We start from the raw sequence: 24,296 nt of genomic DNA on the forward strand, positions 1-24,296 counted from the left end.
GGGGACTGCCGGAGCGGGGGGTCCTGGACTGATCGGAACTGCCGGAGGCCGGCCTCTCCGAGGTGGTTGGCCGACCAGGACTGGGCGGTCCGGATCCAAGGGGACGGTCACCTTCACCTTAGACGTGGGCGGCAGGAGTGAGCTCGTCTCGGTGTCCAGGCTTAAACCTGCACACTTGGATCCGGACCGCCCAGTCCTGGTCGGCCAACCACCTCGGAGAGGCCGGCCTCCGGCAGTTCCGATCAGTCCAGGACCCCCCGCTCCGGCAGTTCCACCAAGTCTGGAATCCCCTGCTCCTATGGTTCAGGCTGCCCCTCTCCTTACTCGTTCTGGTCACGAAATCCGGCTCCCTGCTAGGTTCCGTACCTTGGGTTCTGGGGGGGGGGGGGGGGGGGTCATGTAGCGACCATAGAGAGTGGTCCTAGTCGTCGAACCCTCAGATTGGCCAGCAAGGTCACGTGTGGGTGCAACCGTAGGGATTGGTCCAGAGAGCGACATCGCTGATTGGACAGCGTTGTCATGTGCGCTTTTGGCGCCCGAAAAGAGTCAGTTGGGAGACGTCTTCGAAGAGGACAGTTAGCTTTAATGGTTGTCTGTAATCTTGTTAAGAAAACTTTGTAATCAAATATTGCTGTCGCAATAAACTTCTTCAACAAAGAACAAGTTTCCAGCTTCGCCATAAAGTTGTACTAAAACTTGCCTTAGAATCTCTTTGCCTGACATGTTAGTTCATGCCCTAAAGAAGTGCTGAGGTCAACACTGGACCCAAGATTGAGTGCAAATATACATTAATTCATCTATAGTCTCTTTAAGGTACTATTTTGTAGCATCTCATGATTGGAAGATCAAAGAAGGATTTAAGTGAGTCTGAACTCTTTCGGTTTGTCTATAAATGTGATAGCAAGCGCTCTCTTACTTGTTATGTCTAGTCCCTAACACTTTGACTTCTGACTTTGGTCTTTTCCACTGAACCTCATAGCAAGCTCCAGAAACAACATTCTTCTAATGGGCACTATGAAACCTTTACTTCTTTGGAGTGTCGGAGGAAACTGGAGTACCCAAAGAAAATCCACGTGGTCGCAGGGAGAACCACAAGGGTCGGTGTTGGGGTCGCTTCTCTTCACGTTGTATATTAATGATTTGGATAAGGGGATTGAAGGCAGTGGCCAAGTTTGCAAATGATGCTAAGATAGCTGGAGGAGCAGGCAAGGGCTCTGCAGAAGGACTTGGACAGGTTAGGAAAATGGGCAGAGAAGTGGCAGCTGAATTCAGTGTAGCAAAGTGCGGAATCAAGCATTTTGGTGATAAGAATAAAGGCATAGATTATTTTCTAAATGGAGAGAATCCAGAAATCAGAGGGTGCAAAGAGACTTAGGAGTGCTGGTGCAGGACTCCCAAAAAGTTAATTTGCAAGTCGAATCGGTAGTAAGGAAGGCAAATTCATTTATATCAAGAGGACTGGAATAAAAAAATAGAGATGTAATGCTGAGGCTCTATAAGGTACTGGTCAGGTCGCATTTGGAGTACTGTGAGCAAATTTGGGTGCTGTATCTGAGAAAGAATGTATTGGCTCTGGAGAGGGTCCAGAGGAGGTTTACAACAATGATTCCAGGAATGGGTGGGTTAGCATATGATGAGGGCTTGACAGCACTGGGCCTCTCCTCATTGGAGTTTAGAAGGTTGAGGGGGGACCTCATTGAAACTTACAGAATAATATAAGGCATAGATAGAGAGGATGTGGAAGGGATTTTTCCACTGGTGGGAGAGTCAAGGACCAGAGGTCATAGCCTCAGAATTAAAGGGCACTCTTTTGGAAAGGAGTTGAGGAGGAACTTCTTTAGCCAGAGGGTAGTTAATCTGTGTAGTGGATGCTAAATCAATGGATATTTTTAAGGCAGAGATAGACAAACTCTTGATTAGAATGTGTGTCAAGGGTTATGGGTAGAAGGCAGGAAAATGGGATTGGAAGGCAGAGAACAGCCATGATTGAATGGCGGAGTAGACTCATGGGCCGAATTATCTAATTCTACCCCTATAACTTGTGAGAACATACAAATTCCATACACAAAGCTCCTGTAGTAAGGTTCGAACCCGGGTTTCTGGTGCTGTAAGGCAGCAACTCTACTACTGCGCCACTGTGCCGCTTTTCATGTATGCAACAGTCTTATAACCCAAGTTCTGAAGAAGGATATCAACCAGAAACGTCACCCATTCCTTCTATCCAGAGATGCTGTTTGTCCCGCTGAGTTACTCCAGCATTTTGTGTCTAACTTCAGTCTCCTAAATTTTTGTTTATACATAAGTTGGCTAATTGTAACAGAGGGAGGACCTGTTTTAACATGCTCTGTTCAGCATCTGGAACATTTAGGTTTCAAACCTTGGCTTCTGGTATAACTATGACAGGAGTCTGATAAACAAAATCCAGCTAACTTTCTGAGTGATTCCAGTGAATGATGGCTTTTCCAATTGTCCACAATAAATACGTGGAGAAAATATTAGTCAGAAGTTTTGTGGTTTCCAAGTTATTTGAAGTGGAAAGCCTGTTATTCACTGTCATTTGAATATATTACATCTCACATGCATGTATATCTATCATACTTCACATTTCACTATCCTGACTGTGTTAAGCTAAAGAACAATAAGTGAGACACCAAAGACAGTAAATCAAACAACAGTGAAAAAAATCCCGTGAAATAAAGTAAAAAATATCAAAGACTCAGTACTCAGTTCTGGAAGATTACATAAAAACAATCAAAATACTCAAAATGTTTGCTGATAAAAATCATTTACCATTCAGCAACAGAAATTATGTTTTAAACAAACTAAATGCATGAAGATACAGAGAGGTTGCTTAATCTCTGATATTCTCTGTTCCAGATTCTGAAGATCAGATCATTGGGGATATTTTGTAGATAGATTTTTCAAAGACCAGTAAATTCAGGGCCATGTCGAACTGGCAATGAACAACATAGAACATAGAACAATAGAGCACAAGAACGGGACATTCAGCCCACAATGTTTGTGCCGAACACGATGCCAGGTAAATTGTTCTAATTTGCCTGTACATCATCCATAACTCTCTATTTCCTGCACTTCTATGTGCCTATCCAAAAGCCTGTTAAATGTCACTATCGCATCTGCTTCTACCACCACCCCTGGCAATGGTTTCCAGGCCTCCACTACTCTCTGTAAAATAAAACTTACTCCACATATCTCCATTAAACTCCCACTCACCCGTTATAACTATGTCCTCTCGTGTAAGACATTTCCATCCTGGAACAAGAGGAGTTAAGGCCTGGAGTAGATCAGCCATGATCATACTCAATGACAGGACAGGCTTGAGGGGCCGAATGGCTTATTGCTCTTCCTGTTTTCTTGTGTTCTAAATGAGTTTATATTGCAAAATATTTATTTGTTAAATGAATTATTTTCTTTGTATTATTTTCATTGCATATTATATTCGAAACCTATAGCCCTTGAACTCCAACAACTTGGGGCACATTTTATTTGAAACTTGCTGAAGCAAGAGCAAGCAGCCAGATCTACAGGTATACAGACTGGAGGCATTCACTCTGTATTTAGAGGCACAGCAGAATATAAGTTGACTCAACCTATACAATGCTTCTTCTTAAAATCTAACACTGTCTTTCTGTCATGTTTCAAAAATACTTGAATTGATGCTAGCATACAAATTTCAAAGCTTTATTCACTGTTTTAAATGGAATGGCTATTTGTGCAAAAGGAGGAAAAACACATCCACTTCAACATGACAGGCCCTGTTGATTATAAATCTGCTTTTATAAGGGTTCAAATTATAAAGCATTTTATAAACTTCAAGAACATGTCAAGTTGAGAGACAGAATGAAAGGGAAGGAGTGACTGTTTCTCCCAATCCTGATGTCTTTCTAGATACAAAAGAAAGAAACACTTTTTCAAATCCTCTCAAGCAGATGGAAAGGATCTTACCTTCACTTCTGCTTTGTTGGTGGTTAAAAGATGTAATTGATGACAGACGTGAGACAGAGAGACAGGAAGACAAAGAGAAAGAAGAGAGACATAGGCAGCCAGGCAAAGACGCATGGCACATTCAGGACGTACACAACAAAATCCACACAAACAACCAAACAAAATTTATATTCAATGTCTGTAGTATTCCCTAGGAAATGTGTACAACCAGTGGTTGAAACCAGGAAATTAAATTCCTACTTGTTAGCGCTACCAATTCTTCTTAACACATCATTAGCACGTGTCAGGTTTATAACAAATATGGTGGGTGGGGCATTAAAATTACGGTCCATACAAACTAAAGGTTGGAGGGAGGGTAGTAAATATCTGGAATATTTTACTCAGGAGGCTAGATAACCTTTCATAAGATGAGGGAATTGAGGTCTCTGGGGAACCGGAACAAAGGAGGAGGTGAGGCCTGGGGCAGATCAGCCATAATCGCATTTTCTCATTTAGCATCAACATCTTCAGATATCTGCCTGATACCCCCAGTGCCTTTCTCATTATTGGGAAGGACCTTCTACTGACATGTCCGAGTTGATTAGTCACCTTCCCTCAGAGCGCACTCTTTCTTGCAGAACACCCCTCCTCTGATTGAAGAGGCTTAGCATAGCAAATTGACACTTGAACAGAAGTGTCTTGAAGATAGGCAAGGCCCTCATCCCAATCTCACCAGCAGTCAACGCCATTGATCAAACTGAATGACAATGTCCATGTCAAAACCAAACTCTCAAATATCATTAAAAATAAGCAATAAAACATTTACATTTGTTTTCAAAATGTATTATGTGAAATACCAATGCTAACATAATTTACAACAATAAACTCCATTTAAACTAATTTAACTAAATCAGAAAAGAACTTTTACATACCATTTTGTGAATGGCCATTCATCCACAATGATTTCAATGGTCTATTTGATGAAAATGGACAATTTTCCAAGGTGAAGTGCTGGGGAAATCTCAGGAAGTCTGCACTGCACAGGTGTAGCACATGAAGAGCCGATTGTGGCAGCTCAGGTGTGTGTGCCAGGGTTGGCATTGAGCTGAGAGGAATGTTGGATCTCAGCCCTTGTTTGGGAATCCCAAGCTAACATCGATTTAATTGAGGAAAAGCTGGTGGATTGGCATCACATTCAAAAGATCTGTTTTTCACTGTCAAGACAAATTGTTAATGCCCATGACAAGTTACTTTCAGGAAGGTGATGATGTGCTGCCTTCTCAAACCACTTTAGTCCTCGAAGTTACTCCAACAGTTTTGTGAGTGAGGGACTTGCAGGATTGAGATCTAATAACAATGTGGAATCAGTGATAATATTTCCAAGTCTAGGTATAGTTTGTGATATGTAGGGAAGATGGATGCGAGGGTTTTTTCAAGCATCTGATATCCTTGTTCAACTAAAGCGAGAGATCTTCTTATCGAGTTCACATCACAAGATTAGAAATTGTTCAGCCAGAGCTGAACACACTTCTCGGCATCTGCACACAATGGCATCTTGCGCTTTTTGTGCTTCTTGTGCATAGCGGTGGAAAGATTGGTGGAAACAGGGCCGTGATGTGAACGCTCTTTCCTTGACCCCAGGCGAGAGATGACAGGTTCATGAGGTGCTGGTGAATTGCTGCTATCTACTTAGGGTGATGGTTTGAAACTCAACAGTTGTATTTTCATAACTAACTATACCTTTCAACTGTGGAGTATCCCCACAAGCAGTGAATATTACTGAATTAGTGATGACTGCCTTGGCTTCACAGCCCTTGTTGTTCTCATCTTCCTTCTCTTTCTTAATGTCTTCTTCATTGAAAGGCATTAGAGAACAATATGTTTGCCAATTGCCACTAAGTCTCTTTGTCAGCATGAAGCACCACAGCATCGTTATGCCAGCAAATATAGAAATCAAAATTAAAGTCAGTCTCAAAATCACTGCAATTATTTAAATTGAACTTTAGATACTCCATTGTAGCGATTGAACCTGAAACATTACTCTGCTTCCAACAATGGTGCCTGACCCACTGAGATACTCCAATAATTTGAATTTCACTCTTGATTCCAACATCTGTAATATCTTGTGTCTCCATGCCTCAACATGGTTTACTTCATAGGTGATTCAGGACATGACGCTACCCATCTCTTCTCCAGGTAAAATTTACAAAAGTCCTGCGCAGTTTCCTGCATGAGAACTAACCAGACCTGAACCTGCTTAGCTTTTGAAACAAACATGACTAGACATTTCCAGATTAGATTAAATAATTAAGCACCAAGGCACACTTTTAAATTAATGAAGGCAACAGGAGACATTTACAACATGCTGATGATTTTATCAATGTCACCTGATAGTCATGTGCCTTTCAATGAAGTCATCTTGCTCCTATTCACTTCTGGGATTCTTCACTGGTGTCACTGAATAAAGAATCCTGTACTCTTGTTAGTCAGTTGTTTGGTCATCTTGCTCACAGGACATTTAGAATTCCTCTCTGCTATCATAATATTTTCCCAGCTCCCATTGAGTTTGACATATATATTACGGAATGAACATTGTAGGAAGGAACTGCAGATGCTGGTTTAAACCAAAGGTAGACACAAAATGCTGCAGTAACTCAGCAGGACAGGCAGTATCTCTAGCTAGAGAACGAATGGGTGATAAAGGGTCTCGACCCGAAACGTTACTTATTCTTTCTCTTCAGAGATGCTGCCTGTCCCGCTAAGTTACTCCAGCATTTTGTGTCTATTTCCGGAATGATCATTTGTGGTTTATGGGTACATAAATGGAACAAAATTCTTCGCTTGATTCGTTTGCCTTACATTGGCAACAAAAGAAACAATTCAGAGTGTATACTTCTCCATGTTCTTATTGGTGGCAAATAATCTGTTCATTGCATGCCTACGAAATTTGTGTTCATCCCGCGGATATACCCTTGAGATATTCTGGAGGAAACTGAAGGCTGTAAATCATATTCTGAATGATTTGCGGTGTAGTGGCAATTGGAGAGCAGCTCTTTGTAGAGGATGCTAAGGAAGATTGTGATTACCTGCTGCATTAATCTAAGCATGCGGAGATATTGCTCTTTAGAGAGGTCATGGAAAGGGACTTCTTTAACGGAATTGCTCACTGGGATCCCACCACCTGCACTCTGAGTCTTTTGCTTCCATCCCCCAAATATTTGAGATTTCTTTTAACAGTGTGAGTATTGCACATCTATGAAGAAAATGGTCACATCTGCAAAGAGTAATCTACATTCAGTTGATAAGCTGTGTGGCAACAGATTTGGATACTGTCTGTATGGACTTGAGGAATAGCTTTCTACACTGAGCTACATAGCACCAATTAGTAAGGCACAGAAATGAAAAGTGAAGATAAACACAAAATACTGGAGTAACTCAGCATAGAAACACAGAAACATAGAAAATAGGTGCAGGAGGAGAGCATTCGGCCCTTCGAGCCAGCACCGCCATTCATTGTGATCAGGGCTGATCGTCAACAATCAATAACCCGTGCCTGCTTTCTCCCGATATCCCTTGATTCCACTAGCCCCTAGAGCTCTATCTAACTCTCTCTTAAATCCATCCAGTGATTTGGGTTCCACTGTGGCAGAGAATTCCACAAATTCACAACTCTCTGGGTGGAAAAGTTCCTTCTCACCTCAGTTTTAAATGGACTCCCCTTTATTCTAAGATGGTGGCCCCTGGTTCTGGTCTCGCCCAACATTGGGAACATTTTTTCTGCATCTAGCTTGTCCAGTCCTTTTATAATTTTATGTTTCTATAAGATCCCCCTCTCATCCTTCTAAACTCCAGTGAATACAAGCCTAGTCTTTTCAATCTTTCCTCATGACAGTCCCACCATCCCAGGGATCAATCTCGTGAACCTACACTGCACTGCCTCAATTACAAGGATGTCCTTCCTCAAATTAGGAGACCAAAACTGTACACAATACTCCAGATGTGGTCTTACCAGGGCCCTATACAACTGCAGAAGAACCTCTTTACTCCTATACTGAAATCCTCTCGTTATGAAGGCCAACATGCCGTTAGCTTTCTTCACTGCCTGCTGTACCTGCACGCCAACTTTCAGTGACTGGTGTACAAGGACACCCAGGACTCGCTACACCTCCCCCTTACCTAACCTAACACCATTGAGATAATAATCTATCTCCTTGTTTTTGCCGCCAAAGTGGATAACCTCACATTTATCTATATTACACTGCATCTGCCACGCATCTGCCCACTCACTCAACCTGTCCAGGTCACCCAGCAACCTCCTAACATCCTCTTCACAGTTTATACTGCCACCCAGCTTTGTGTCATCCGCAAACTTGCGAGTGTTGCTTCTAATTCCCTCTTCCAAATCATTAATATATACGGTAAACAGTTGAGGCCCCAACACCGAGCCTTGCGGCACTCCACTCGCCACTGCCTGCCATTCTGAAAACGACCCTCCTACTGTTTGCTTTCTGTCAGCCAACCAATTTTCTATCCATGTCAACACCCTACCCCCAATACTATGTGCTCTAATTTTACTCACCAATCTCCCATGGGGGACCTTATCAAAGGCTTTCTGAAAGTCTAGATACACTACATCTACTGGCTCCCCTTCATCCATTTTACTTGTCACATCCTCAAAAAATTCCAGAAGATTAGTCAAGCATGATTTCCCTTTCATAAATCCATGCTGACTTGGACTTATCCTTTTACTGCTATCCAAATGCACCGTTATTACCTCTTTAATAATTGACTCCAGCATCTTTCCCACCACCGAAGTCAGGCTAACTGGTCTGTAATTCCCCGTTTTCTCTCTCGCTCCTTTCTTGAAAAGTGGGATAACATTAGCTATCCTCCAATCCACAGGAACTGATCCTGAATTTATTGAACATTGGAAAATGATCACCAATACGTCCACTATTTCTAGAGCCACCTCCCTGAGGACCCTGGGATGCAGACCACCAGGCCCAGGGGATTTATCATCCTTCAGTCCCATTAGCCTACCCAATACTATTTCTTGCCTAATGCAAATTTCTTTCAGTTCCTCTACCACCGTAGATCCTCTGTCCTCTAGTACACCTGGGAGGTTGTTTGTGTCTTCCTTAGTGAAGACAGATCCGAAGTACCTGTTCAACTCTTCAGCCATTTCCTTGTTACCCATAATAATTTCACCCGTGTCTGCCTTCAAGGGACCCACATTTCACTTTGCTAATCTTTTTCTCTTAACATATCTAAAGAAGCTTTTACTGTCCTTCTTTATATTCTTGGCCAGCTTCCCCTCGTACTTCATCTTTTCAGCCCGCATTGCCCGTTTTGTTACCTTCTGTTGTCCTATGAAAGTTTCCCAATCCTCTGGCTTCCCAGTACTCTTAGCTGTGTTATATATCTTTTCTTTTAGTTTTATTCCATCCCTAACTTCCCTTGTCAGCCACGGTTGCCTCCTACTCCCCTTAGAATCTTTCTTCCTCTTTGGAATGAAATGATCCTACGTCTTCCGGATTATACCCAGAAATTCCTGCCATTGCTGTTCCACCGTCATTCCTGCTAGGATCCCTTTCCAGTCTACCTTGGCCAGCTCCTCTCTCATGCCTTCATAGTCCACTTTGTTCAACTGCAACACTGACACTTCTGATTTAACCTTCTCCTTCTCAAATTGTAGATTAAAACTAATCACATTATGATCACTACCTCCAAGCGGTTCCTTTACATCGAGTTCTCATCAAATCTGGTTCATTGGACAACACTAAATCCAGAATTGCCTTTTCTCTGGTAGGCTCCATTACAAGCTGCTCTAAGAATCCATCTCGGAGGCACTCTACAAACTCTCTTTCTTGGGGTCCAGGACCAACCTGATTTTCCCAGTCTACATGCATATTGAAATCCCCCATCACCACAGTGGCATTACGTTTCTTACATGCCAGTTTAAACTCCTGCTGCATCTTACACCCTACATCCGGGCTACTATTTGGGGGTCTGTAGATAACACCAACTAGTGTCTTCTTGCCTTTACAATTCCTCATCTCAATCCGCAGTGACTCTACCTCGTCAGTCCCTATGCCGTCCCTCATAAGGGACTGAATTTCGTCCCTGGAGGCTCCTCTGGAGATGCTGTCTGACACGTTGAGTTACTCCAGCATTTTGTGTCTATCTTCAGTGTAAACCAGCAGTTCCTACACATAATGAAATGATCTCTGAGGTGACAGCAAGTGCATGATAATTGTTGCTCGACATTATGTTTATGTTAGTGTTCCCAACTACAAAGCTGTAAGAAGTCAGATGGCAGAGGAAGTGTACCATATATGTTAATCATTTCCACCTGCAGCTGAGACTTTAGTAATGTCATTTCCCATTATGGGCAAAACTGTCCCTCCCGAGTGTAAAACATCTTTTTCCTCCTATTCCTTACTGCTAAAATGTCATCTTCTGCTACGAGAAATAAAGAAGTGAGTGTCTGGATAATATATCCAGATAATCTGAATGTCATATTTGAATGTTTGCTCGAGTATAAAAGTCTTGAGTCATAGGTGGTGGCCTTCAAAATGTTCTAAGCTTACGAGGATGAGAAAAGCGTATGAACATTGCAGCCATGGTCTAATTGACAGAGATATACTCAGTTAATGATAACAAACATAGAAACACAGAAAATAGGTGCAGGAGTAGGCCATTTGGCCCTTCGAGCCAGCACCGCCATTCAATATGATCATGGCTGATCATCCAAAATCAGTACCCTGATCCTGCTTTCTCCTCAAATCCCTTGATATTCCGTTAGCCCTAAGAGCTAAATCTAATGTATAAGGATGTAGTAAGCATAGTATTCACTGAGACTTGTGGTCCAGATAGTGAGAAGTGACACTTGAAAGCTGAATTCCTTTGCCTTGCCAACTTTCACCATTTGTTAATTTGCTTACAGTTTGTCTATGCTTTTTCTTTTAAACAACATTTCTGACATTTTCCTCCATTGTTAATTCTTCCCACTCCCTCATGAGCATGTCAGGAGGGTTTCCAGTACTGCACACACATCTCAACCACCTCACCACAGACACAGGATGACTCCACTCACAACAAGAACATGAATTCTCAGGCAGCAGTTCTCTCACTTCTTCAAACGGGCGGCACAGTGGCACAGTGGCGGAGTTACTGTTTTACAGCGCCAGAGCCCCATGTTTGATCCTGACCACGGGTGCTGTCTTTTCGGAATTTGTATATTTTCCCTGTGACTGCGTGGATTTTCTCCTGATGTTCTGGTTCCGCCCCACACTCCAAAGACATACAGTTTTGTAGATTACTTGGCTTTGGACAGTTGTAAAATTGACCCAAGTGTGTAGGATAGTGTTAGATCACTGTTTGGCGAGGCCGAAGGGCCTGTTTGCTGTATCTCTAAAATAATTGAAGTAAATTAAAATATTTAAAGTATCAGAGCATTGCAGCCTCATGACCCCTCACTTTTAAAATATTTTTCCTTACAGCATTTACAAAACAATATTGAGATGTTGCTGGTGTGTGCAACCAGTGAGATGGCAGAATTATATAAAGTAGTTGGGAGAGCAAACTGAACATTCATTTGTTGCATAAAATAATTGCCATGCTGATTGTCAGTATTTATATAATTTAACCTCATTATCGTTATGGTTGTTGAATATACTGTAGTGTACAATATACTTAAAATAGTTTGGTTGTAATGTTGAAAATATGTAATGGAAATTGTTGAATACAAGCATCATTCCACATATAATATGCATTATGTCATTCAGTAATATGTTAGGTTTTGTTTGCATGATTCATTTTTTAATAAATTGCACATATTCTATTTTTTCCTTCCCTGGCATTCTTGATCTTGGGGACAGTAGGGAATATACCAAGACAGTTCCGCATCAAGATTGGCTTCCAACAACATTGTTAGTGTGATTGTGAATTGACTGAAAATCATGTAAAACTTCTCATTATGCTTGATAAAGAGAAGCAATTTTGAGATTAACACTGACAAGTGTTTTCCCATCTTTTATTCAGAGGCTCTCATGCCAACATTCAGATTGTTTTATCAGGTGCTGAGTGTAGCATTAATTTAAGACTGTGATTGAACTGATTTCCATCTACAGGTTCAGTGATGGTCTTAACCCTGCTCAAAAGATCAAGTGCAAATAAACTCAAGTCTCGAATGCAAAGCAAGTTGAATTATGATTCACAGCTGCAGCTTTGTGCTTCGGTAGGATATTAACAGACAGTGAAAAACATCCCAGTTTTAAATAACTAAATAGGAAGGCCAAAACATATGTAAAAAATGACAAACCTTCAATGGAGTTTTGAAAACACACAATCCAACAGTGACTTTGGCCAAGCTGAAAAAAAGAAAAATATGAAGGCCTGTATTTTAACAATTGAAAGGATATCCCATCAACAATAGCCTTGATTTACAGTGATAAATTCAAGGTGGCAATGTAGGAGGTGCTTGTTTCTTTGCCTGAAACTTGGCTTAAAGAGTGGCAAAGCTAATCATGCCTTTACACACAGTAATTATAGATACCTCTCAGTAGACGACACAGCCTGGCATTTGATTATCCACTGATCCATACTCAGATAAGAAAAATCCCCAGTGTAATTTGTGAATAGTTGTTACATAACCACAGAATGGTTTTTGACATCTCGGTGGTTGCTGTGAGCCACTTGTTAAAATTTCCTTTTAGAACTACTACCTTTCTTAGATATATTCCACGGCAATGTTGCTTCTATTTTCACTTCTATGTGCAAAAGCAGAGAAGAAAGATTTCACTGAGACGAAGACACAGTGTGGTGGTGTAGCTCAGAGAATCAAGCAGCATCTCAAAAGAACACGGACAGGTGACAGAGGAGGAATGGGACTGATGGCATTGCTCAGCTGGGAGTTTGTGTGGAGTTAAATGGACTTCAAGTTGAAAAAAGTTGTAGGTGTGCATTTTTTAGTTACATTAATGGAATGCAACACTGTCGAGCCTATCACGTCTTATGTAACATCCACAAATGTCCAAACCTGGCTAGGTGGTGGGATGGAAGAATTGGTGGGAAAATATTGGAATATAAGACAGCAGCTGGGCCTAGAGAGCCTGCATTACACTTTTTCCTGTATATGAAGGAACTGCAGATGCTGGTTTAAACCAAAGATAGACACAAAAAGCTTGAGTAACTCAGCAGGACAGGCAGTATCTCTGGAGAGAAGGAAAGTGTGACATTTTGGGTCGAGACCCTTCTTCTTTTTCCTTCTGTAGTCCAAGTATGGTGAAGTGATCAAGTAGAAGTGTATGCCTTCATCCCAGTGGGATCAGCCACCAAATCCTTCCAATTATTTGCTTCCAAAATCAGATAAAAACTGGAGACTCAAAGCCAAAGATTCAATTTTTCTCACTCTCTAGCTGCATTCTTTTTAAAAATACTAATTGGGATGTCAGAACCATCCAAGCAATGAAAAGGGCAACTATTTTTATGTTGATATGATTGAAGTTATGTAAGGTACTAAATAGTGCATTCAGCAATTTTGTAACAAGGAACTTTAACTTGTGGAAAGGCTAGGTTAGCTTCTCAATGTTGACATTGTTTGTTACATAGCAGTGTGTACCGTGACCACATACAGCATCTCCTGAGGCTTGAGCAGAGATGGGCAAAGTCTGTTCCATTGCTCATCTGAAAATATACAGATTTTTTGCATAGACAATAGACAATAGACAATAGGTGCAGGAGTAGGCCATTCAGCCCTTCGAGCCAGCACCGCCATTCAATGCGATCATGGCTGATCACTCTCAATCAGTACCCCGTTCCTGCCTTCTCCCCATACCCCCTCACTCCGCTATCCTTAAGAGCTCTATCCAGCTCTCTCTTGAAAGCATCCAACGAACTGGCCTCCACTGCCTTCTGAGGCAGAGAATTCCACACCTTCACCACTCTCTGACTGAAAAAGTTCTTCCTCATCTCCATTCTAAATGGCCTACCCCTTATTCTTAAACTGTGGCCCATAAACACTGACAAACTAGAGAACTCTTTATTCTTTTGAAGTCAGTCTGTCAGCCTCACTTACTGTATATTGATCCCGAACTACTGTGAGAAACAATGATCAGAAACTGGCCCAGTCTATAACTTATAGTGTGTTATCACAGACTTCTGATTTAATAAACTGCCTTGCAGTGCCTGCATCGAAGATGAATCCAAAGTTCTTAGACTGTCAGATTTATCTGTAGGACAAGCGAGCAAAGATACAGATATATTAAATTTGGGCTGTAGGCCATAATTTAATACATGTTCAATCAGGAAATTGATTTAAGATGTTGTTCCTATTCCCAGTGCTGGCTATTGTTCAATAAATGTCTTGAAGCTATTAAAGTTTGCCAGGAGTGGAATACCAAGTAGTTCTAGTATATAATTACTTGTTCAGTAAAACATAATATAAATGTAATATATTTGCTAACAAGCCCTGTGTTTAATGGCCAACTCTAATTGCCCTCAAAGAGGTCAACTGCAGCAGTTCATATGCTGAAGATATTTCATGGGGCTGTCAGATAAAGAATTGCATGATCCTGCTCCAGCAAAAATGAAAGAATGACAATATGTTTCCAAGTCAGGATGGCGCATGATCTGGAGGGGAACTTACACATTGGTACATTTTGATTTTGGACCTAGGTGGTAGAGTTTATAGGATTTTGGATGTGTCATTAAAGAGGTCTACCCAAGGTTTTGCAGAGTATCATATAAATTGTGCAGGGTGCAAATTCAGTGCAAAAAAAGTGTAAACATTGACAGTGGTGGATAAAGTGCTTTGTTTTGGATGGTACTAGATTGTTATCGGAACTGATCTCAGACTGGTAAGAGATGAGTATACCATCATAGCCATACTTCTGTCTTATGGATGATCATGAGGATTCAGAGGGTCATGAGATTCATTATTTGTAACAGAGTAAGCTATCTCTGACTGCGTTAGTGATCACAATACAATATATGTCTCCGGCCCAGTTAGATTTCTGACAACCCCAGGATGTTAGTTATGGAAGATTTGCTGATAGTAATATCATTGGTTGCTAGTGTAATTTCCATTGACTGGAACCTTTGAGGATTAACTGTTACCTGTCGATTTATTCACAAAATGCTGGAGTAACTCAGCAGGTCAGGCAGCATCTCGGGAGAGAAGGAATGGGTGACGTTTCGGGTCGAGACCCTTCTTCAGACTGATGTCGGGGGTGGGACAAAGGAAGGATATAGGTGGAGACAGGAAGATAGAGGGAGATCTGGGAAGGAGGAGGGGAAGGGAGGGACAGAGGAGCTATCTGAAGTTGGAGAAGTCGACGTTCATACCATTGATTTTGGGTAGGAGGTAGAATCGGGCCGTGCGGGGCTGGGGAACTATGAGATTGGAGGCACTGAGGGGTAGTTCGCCGGAGTTGGTGAGGTCGGTTTGATTTTGGGTAGGAGGTAGAATCGGGCCGTGCTTTTATTTTTTGTAGGAGGTAGAATCGGGCCGTGCTTTTATTTTTTGTAGGAGGTAGAATCGGGCCGTGCTTTTATTTTTTGTAGGAGGTAGAATCGGGCCGTGCTTTATTTTTTGTAGGAGGTAGAACTGTTACCTGTCAGTTAGTGGTCCATGTCTGAATGTTGTCCAGCTCTTGTTGCACTGAATTACAGTTAGGTACATTAACTGAGGTATTAATGAATGGAACTAAAAACCAACAATCAGTTGTGACTATCCCTGCTAATAAATGATCTAGAAGATCATTGATGATGTAGTTAAAGTTGGTGAAACCCATGCCACTGTTTTTAGTAACGACTGCCTTGGTGTCCTGGAACTGAGATTGTCGAGCTCCATTAACCTTGACCGTCATCCCTTCTGTGTGTATTATGACTCCAATCTATGGAAGATTTCCTCTTGATTCCCCCTGGGTTCAGTATTTCTAAAGCAAGATTTGGTCAAATGCTACCTTGATAATAAGGATAGTCCCTCTTCCGTTGCCTCTGGAACTACGTTCTTTAGTTCATTTGAATCAAAACCACAACAAGGCTTGGAGCCAAATGGCTCTGATGGAATCCATACCAATCACCAGTGAGCATGTTATTGGTAAGTGTTGCAGAGGTTTATGCAAGCTGAATTATTAAATATGTTCAAGACTGCGATGGATTGATGAAACGATGACATGAAATCAGGATTAATTGGTTTGTGCAGGAAGATGTTGAGAAATAAGTGAATGAACTTAGTGAATGACCACACAGACTTATCTTACCCCTACTCTAATTTGTCTGTTCATGTTCTTTCCTGAATGATGCTTTACATGTGCACAAAACTGTTGAATTCATTGCAAATGTTATAGATTACACGATCACATGTATTTTAATTTAATATTCTTGTCAAGTTCATCGGATTTCTCCTGTTATGAAGTTATCTGAAAAGCTAATAATTCAAATGGTATCACAGTATAAACAAGTCATATATAGAAAAAATGTAGATAATTCAGAGAAGAATTGAAATTGAAAAGCAAGTATTGCACATAATATAGTAAGATGGTGTTGTATAAATATAGTCTAGGGTGATTGTAAAGGCATCACAATCTATATAAAAAGAGGTGATTATGGCGTGTCATAAGGCGATGTGCATTGAGGTAGACGTTTATTGGAAGACTAACAACCGTGACAAAACCAACGCACTAAACGACAGACAACCATAAATCTTACTGTCTCTCTCGGAGCTCTAAACCAGACTGCCTGGTTCCTTTACCTGCGCACCACCTCACCTCTTCTACCAATCAGAGGGTTCGATGGTCTGGACCAATCCCTGTGCCCCTACATGATAGCATAATAGCTAGAAACAAATATAATAACACAGATTTTGCATGCAACCACCCCCACTAAACCATGTAAATGCCACTATGTTCAGGATTCCCTCATTTTTGTGCACGGAATGTAGAAATTCTAAATCTGCATATTAGTTTTTCTCCAGTTGCACTCTGATGTTGGAATATTCATCAATCTGTGACAATTTCCCTGCAGTTTTGCTGGAAAATCTATCTGAACATCCTGTATGAATTTGCACCTTGCTTTGAGCATTTGAACAGAGAAGTATTAAAAATCTAAATGAACTTAAACTTCAGTTGGTCCCTTAAGTAAGGGACCAACTGAAGTTTTAATTCATGGAGATTTTTAATTGTCTTAGATTATTTAGATATTTTAGCAATGATAAGTCTGCGACCTAATTGCACAGGCTCGGATCATTTCCAGGGGCATAGAAATAAATGTAGTGAAGTTATATTAAATTCATAGAGAACTATGGCTCAGCTTTACTCAGAGACCTGGGTCACTGCTCATCCCTCTGTAATTGGAATCTCAAGTTTCTCATCGCAGAGCACAATAATACAAATTGGCAAAAACACTACCTTCTCAATAACCATCAACACAAGAGCACCTCAAGACTGCGTGCTCAGCACCCTACTCTACTGTCTTGATACCCATGATGTGTAGTCAGACACAGCTCCAATGCAATCTTTAAATTGGTGGATAAATGATGGTTAAAGCTGAGTCAGGGTACAGGAGGTAGATTGATAATCTGACCGAGTGTTGCCAGACAAACATCTTGCTTTCATTGTCAGCAAGACAAAAGAGCTAATTGTTGACTTCAGGAATGGAAAGCTGAGGATCCATAACTTGTCTGAATTGAAGAGTTGGCAATGAAGAGAGTCAACAGCTTTGAGTTCCTGGACATGCATTCCTTTGCAGATCTGTCCCACACATTGATGCAATCACACAAAAAGCTCCTGCTTAGAAGATTGAGGAGATTTGGTATACTGCTGAATACTCCATCCAACTTCTACAGGTGTACGATAGAGAGCATACCGATTGGTTGCATTATAGCCTGGTCCAGTAACTTGGAACGCCCAGGAACAAAGGAGGCTGCAGAAAGTGACAGACTTTGCCCAGTCCATCATAGGTGCTGAAATTCCCACTATTAAAGGGATCTAGAGGAGACATCCAATATCATCAAAGACCCACAGCATCCTGGCCACACTAATTTTGCTGCAATTACTATTGGGAAGAAGGTACGAGAGCTTAAAAACCATGAATACAAGGTTTAAGAAGGGCAGCACGGTGGCACAGCTGTAGAGTTGCTGCCTTACGGTGCTTGCAGTGCCAGAGACCCGGGTTCAATCCCGGCTCAGATACTGTTTGTACGGAGTTTGTACGTTCTCCCCATGATGGCGTGGGTTTTCTCCGAGATCTTCGGTTTCCTCCCACACTCCAAAGACGTACAGGTTTGTAGGTTAATTAGCTTGGGTTTGTATACTTGGTATAAGTGTAAATTGTCCCTAATATGTGTTGGCTTCTGTTAATGTGTAGGGATCGCTGGGCAGTGCGGACTCTGTGGGCCGAAGGGTCTGTTTCCGCTTGGTATCTATAACCTAAACTAAAACAGCTTCTACACAGGCTCTTGAGCATTACACAACACTCACCATTACCTCAGCATTATGATCTTCTATGGATAATGCTTTTGGTTGCACGAGAGACTTTGGTTTTCCACTATTATGGTTACCTCATGCTATTGTTAATGTATTTTATGACTGATTATTATATATTTATTTGTGTTATTGTGTTAATGGACCAATAAGCTGTAGCAAGTCAGAATTTCATTGTGCCGTTGTCAGTACAAATGACAATTAAACAAATTAGTATAATGTGGATAAATGTGAGGTTATCCACTTTGGTGAAAAGAACAGGAAGGCGGATTATTATCTGAATGGTGTCAGATTAGGAAAAGGAGAGGTGCAATGAGACCTGGGTGTGCTTGTACATCAGTCACTGAAAGTAAGCATGTAGATAAAACAGGTAGTGAAGAAAGCTAATGGCATGTTGGCCTTCATTATGAGAGGATTTGAGTTTAGGACCAAGGAGGTCCTACTGCAGTTGTACAGGGCCCTGGTTTAACCGCACCTGGGGTAGTGTGTGCAAATTTGTTCACCTAATTTGTGGAAGGATATTATTGCTATTGAGGGAGTGCAGCGTTGGTTCACCAGGTTAATTCCCGGGATGGCGGGACTGATATATGATGAAAGAATGGGTCAACTGGTCTTGTATTCACTGGAATTTAAAAGGATGAGAGGGGATCTTATAGAAACATATACAATTCTTAAAGGGTTGGACAGGTTAGATGCAGGAAAAATGTTCCCGATGTTGGAGGAGTCCAGAACCAGGGGTCACAGTTTAAGAATAAGGGGTAGGCCATTTAGGACTGAGATGGGGAAAAATATCTTCACCCAGAGAAATGTGAACCTGTGGAATTTTCTGCCACAAAAGGCCATGGAGACCAATTCACTGGATGTTCTCAAGAGAGAGTTAAATTTAGCTCTTAGGGCTAAAGGAATCAAGGGATGTGGGGAAAAAGCAGGAACGGGGTACTGAATTTAGAAGATCAGCCATGATCATATTGAATGGCAGTGTTGGCTCAAAGGGCCAAAGGGCCGACTCCTGCACCTATGTATTTCTATGTATCTAAACACTTTTGTCTCGTGATTACTTAAGAATACTAATGTTTCAAAACAAGGGATGTCATGATACATGGTATGCTTCCGACATTGAAGTAAGTACTTCAGAAAATGCAAAACAATTGCCACATTGACAGCAGGGCTGAGAAATAATCACTCACAGGAACGATTGATTGGTTTGCAACTTTTCCTTCGGAAGAGACAGTGTGGAATGGCCTGAGAGCGATCCTAAAGATTATGAGCGCGAGATTGTAAGAGAGTGCACAAATGTTTGTAGGCTTATAATTTTCTTGGGAAACCTGGATGTGAATTCAATGTGTCTGTCATGTTATTTTAGCACAGACACCTCTTTATCATTTTGATTTTGGAATTGCACAACAGCAGGCATGATGAGAACGCAAACTCAATTCCAGGATCTAAAGAGCTCATTTACAGGTGAAATTTGAAGTTGGAAGCAAGTCAAGATGTGATGTGAAAATGAATTTAATATGTTAAATGTGTATTTCATCAACCCACTATTGGAAGTAATAAAGGAACTGATAGGAAAAAGACACAAAATGTTGGAGTAATTTAGTAGGGGTGGCACAATGACACAGTTGTGGAGTTGCCAGAGACCTGGGTTCTATCCTGACTACAGCATGGGTGCCGTCTGTACTGAGTTTGTGCATTCTCCCTGTGACCACATGAGTTTTCTACGGGTGCTCCAGCTTCCTCCCTCACTCCAAAGGACGTACAGGTTTGTTGATTTATTGGCTTCTGTAAAGTGTAAATTGTCCCTAGGGTGCAGGATAGTGCTTGTGTATGGGATTATCATTGGTTGTTGGGGTGAACTCAGACTAAAGTTTAAAGTACAACATTCATGGAGAACATGGATCGGTGACGTTTCGGGCCGAGACCTTTCCTGATCCCAATCCAAAACATCCAAGATCCCGATCCATGTTCTCCAGAGATGCTGCCTGACCCACTGAGTTACTCCAGCATTTTGTGTTTTTCCTTGGCAGTTTCATGTTTCTACTAAGGACCTGTCAGAGGTGTTAGTCCCAGAAATTATTCTGCCACGTAATGGAAATAGTAAAATGTATCCCAGAATTTCAGCAACAAGAGTGAAGGCACATTTCTTAATTCAGTACAGGGGATCATTTTAATGACCGAGCTGGATTAGAAGGAGAGTTGCATGTTAGTCAATATTCTACTTGGCATTTTGCTGATACCCATCTTTCACTCCATTACACCCATGTAAGCTGAATTCAAATATTTCATGCTCAAATATCTCCAGAAAATAATGACACCATGCTTTTTGGCGATTTAAATGTTGAAGAGGTTCTGGGCAAGAACAATTCCAAGCATGTTATTGTTATTTGAAGTCACTTAAAATTGGCATCTTGCCTTATACTGGCATCCACTTTTGTCCAGAAATGTTCACAAAAGATAATGCATCCTTGTGTAGTTTTGAAGGTGAGTGTCTTTAGCAATAACCTGCAGTTCCAAAATGAAGCAGCAAAGAATAACAAAGGGGAAATATCCGTGTACAACCATGAAAATCCACAAAAGAAAAATCCATACTCAACATTATCACAATGGACGTTAAATCCCCAAGTTAAATCTCCCAGTTGAGTAACAACCAATCATGGGACACCTTGAAATCTGACTGCCATTTAAAGCATATACGGGTGATTTGTTCAACAGCTGAGACGGGTATGACAGTCATTGTAGGGCTGTTGTGCTTCAATGTTTACTTTCTAATGGATATCTATGGTGTTATACCAGCCATTATAATGTCCAGCTTCATAATGGATCTCTCTTGCCTCTTGGAAGACAAACTTTAAAAGTCAGGGCAGAAAATATCTTTCTGCAATTGCACACAAGGTCCACATAATGAGGGAGAAGTCTTCAAGTTCATAAATTTGATTGACTGATCAGAGGTGATTGTGTGGATGGACAGATATTGATGCATACATTGGTACACAAATGCACCTTTGCTGTTGGCTTTCTGAATGCAGCGTTTGTTATCCAGGTCTCAAAGAATGTATTAGGATAGAGATCACTGTGACCATTAGACTATGAGTTTTATTCCAAGTCTTGGTTTTTACACATCCTTTTCGTCAATGGCATGAATCGGAGTGCCCATGAAACCAATGCACTGACAGTAATCTTAAATGAGCTCAAATTCACCTTTAGCATATATTAACAGGCATTTGTGCCTTTTAAATTGATTGTGTGTAAATCAGTCAAATAGAGAATAAGTAGTTTGGACTGAATAAGGGTCTCGACCTGAAACGTCACTCATTCCTTCTCTCCAGAGATGCTACCTGTCCCGCTGAGTTACTCCAGCTTTTTGTGTCTATCTTCAGATTAAACCAGCATCTGCAGTTCCTTTCGACACAATAAGTAGTTTGGAGCTGACCACCTGACACTCATGCATTCTTGCCTAGTTGATCCCAACTTCCACCCTCAGTCACATAAAAAATAAATTCCACCTTATTAAAATCCATCCCGATCTTTTCAATTTTTGGAAGAATCTAAAACCAGATGTTTGACACCTATAAAACCAGGAGGAAAATTAGGAGAAATGTCTTCACAGAGGCTGATTAAACTTTGAAAATAGCTGGCATTTGACAGCTGTGGAAAAATGCTTACAAAGAGAGAAAAGGCAACTGCACAAAAGAAAAGGGAATAAAAAGCTGAGGTGTCATTGGTATAATGTAAAAATATTTATATATGAAGACTTAGTTTGTCTGAATGACATGTTTAGATATTGCAACCATTGTGTAAGTGTGAATCCACTGACCTGTCAATAAACAAGCATTTAAAATATAAAAAATTATGAAGAAGAACATCACATCTAAAATAAAAGCAGATCTCTGAGAATTTTGTATCTGATCAGTGTCTCAGAAGAACAGAAGATTAATTGGACTGACTTCTTGACAATCCTCTCCCAAAATAGAATAGTTCTGACAGGGAATAGGTTTGGAGAAGCAGAAATCATGCATCACAACACCTTAATTTCCTTTTTTAGAGGAACATTGTTCCCAATAAAACAATCGGCTTAAATAATTCAGTCATGCAGAAAAATCAAATGCAAAGCCTCCCCATTTTCAAGCATTTATCAACTTGCTGCACATTTTCAGCTTACTCTATTAATAAAGCCAGAGAACTGACGTTGTCAAAATGGGAGATGAGGTCAGGGCCACTTTGGCAGACACCAGATGAGGATGCAACAGTCGGTAAAATTTAATGTTCGGAAATGGCTTGCAGCTGTGTAAATGTGGCGAATTACAAGTATCAGTAAAAGGTTTTATAACACACCATAAGCACTTTCCTATTAAAAATAATTGAGTCCCAAAATAGTCAATAAACATCCAGACTGACCAGCAGCTGTCATGCTCGGCAGCCTTGCTGAGTTGACTGTCAGAGCAGCGACTCGGGAACACACAATGAAACAAACAGGGAACAAAACTACCGTATCACAAACCAGCCTTAAACAAGGAGGAAGAGAAACATTACTCACATGGGAAGATCTACAAACATTGTGCACCCAAACAATAGTCTTTTTGATCTTTTTTAAACATTGCTGCACTTATTTGGATATCTGTTGTGCCAAGTCTCAATGTGATTTAGCCATTTCTAAGGAGAATAGCATGGGCAGACAAAAAGGGGCAGTGTGCAGGCAACATTTACCAGCAGCAAAGCTCTTTAAAATATTCACAGAAATGAACCAACTATTTTGATCCATGGCATTAGGTGGCATCTGGTCTCTCCTTGGGACAAAACAAAAGAGAATATTTTATTATCAGTCACTAAATATTTTGAGGAAGGTTGGGTGCTAATCGAGCTTTATCTATTAGAAGGGCAATATTTCCAATACATGCTAATTTTGAGAAAAGCAGACTGACCCAGAAATTATGGGATTCTGGAAAACTCAAAACACTAACGTAATGTGTGTGTGTTCATATTTGTATGTATGTATGTGCGTGTGTGTGCATGTGTATGCATGTGTGTATGCGTATGCGTGTCCATGTGTGTGTGTGGGTGTGTATATGAGAGTGAGTGAGTGTGTGTGAGAATAGGGTATGTGCGTATAAGGAGTGTGTTGGGGTGTGTGGGTTCAGTGGCTATTTCATGCAAAGTTCCTCGGCAACATTCAATTATAATGACAATGAAGACATTGTGCCTCATGGGAGGAGCAGCAAAGTCTGCGATCGGCCAGTGATGCAGAAAGCATGGAGGAAGATTGCTGGGAAAGGCGTTGCGAGTGAGAGGGAAGATGACTGGGATTAAAAAAGCCATGGGATGAAAAGTGCCGCTGAGGGTGGAGGGAACTAAATTGGTTGGGAAGATGATGATCGGGGTTGGGTGATTCAGCAATTTCATCAGGAGGACAACAGGTCATGGGTCAAATTAGTGGGGATGGGACTATTGGAAGGGACAAGGAAACTCATCAATAATTGGGGTAGGACAACAGAAGGCATCTACTGAGAAGATAAACATTTTTGTCTTATGAGTAGTAACACACTTCAGAGTAAGCCCTTTAAATACAACAGCCATATGACCCTCAGGCTAAGTAAAGGTTCAGTGTTCAGGTCGTAGCTGTTTGTGGGCATGTTTACTACAACTATTTTGAGTAAGTGACATTGAAACAGACTTTGCTTGGTGCTTGACATTATTGCATGTGTCCAGCAACGGTCTTGCACGTTCTTGTCATATCCACTGAGAACCAAGATCTCATGTCCAAAAGAGCGATGCACTATCAGAACATTGTTCAGAAAATAATCCATCACTTAGCACATAAAAGCATTGCTTAATGCAATAAATTCTTGAGAGATTGATCAGCACTTTTAA

Source organism: Rhinoraja longicauda, chromosome 3 (genome assembly GCF_053455715.1).
Source record: "Rhinoraja longicauda isolate Sanriku21f chromosome 3, sRhiLon1.1, whole genome shotgun sequence".
Taxonomy (NCBI): Eukaryota; Metazoa; Chordata; class Chondrichthyes; order Rajiformes; family Arhynchobatidae; genus Rhinoraja; species Rhinoraja longicauda.